Here is a 397-nt window from a genome sequence, read left to right on the forward strand (position 1 = left end):
GTATTTTCAGGTGGATCTAGTAACTTTATATAATCCATTAGGCTGGCTTTGGAATCCATAGGCGAGGAGGCGAGGCTCCAACAGTTCTGATCACTGTATTTACAAAATGCTCATTTAGATTTTCGACGTCGCATCTCAATGGCTGAGGACTGGGGTTCAATATTAGGTGGAGTATTTGCCAGACCCTTTTTGGCTTTGAAGATGACAAGGCCTTGTTAATGAACTCTTGTCAACGATGAAATGATATATGAAATGGATCATAGATGAACTGCACATATGAAATCAAGTGAAGCTATGATCCTCTCAGTTATGAACGCTGGTCATTTATGGGTTCTAATGTTCCCGTAAGGAATGAATCAACGATGAAATGATATATGTAATGGATCATATATGAACT

This window comes from Montipora capricornis, chromosome 14, assembly GCF_036669925.1.
Source record: "Montipora capricornis isolate CH-2021 chromosome 14, ASM3666992v2, whole genome shotgun sequence".
Lineage (NCBI taxonomy): Eukaryota > Metazoa > Cnidaria > Anthozoa > Scleractinia > Acroporidae > Montipora > Montipora capricornis.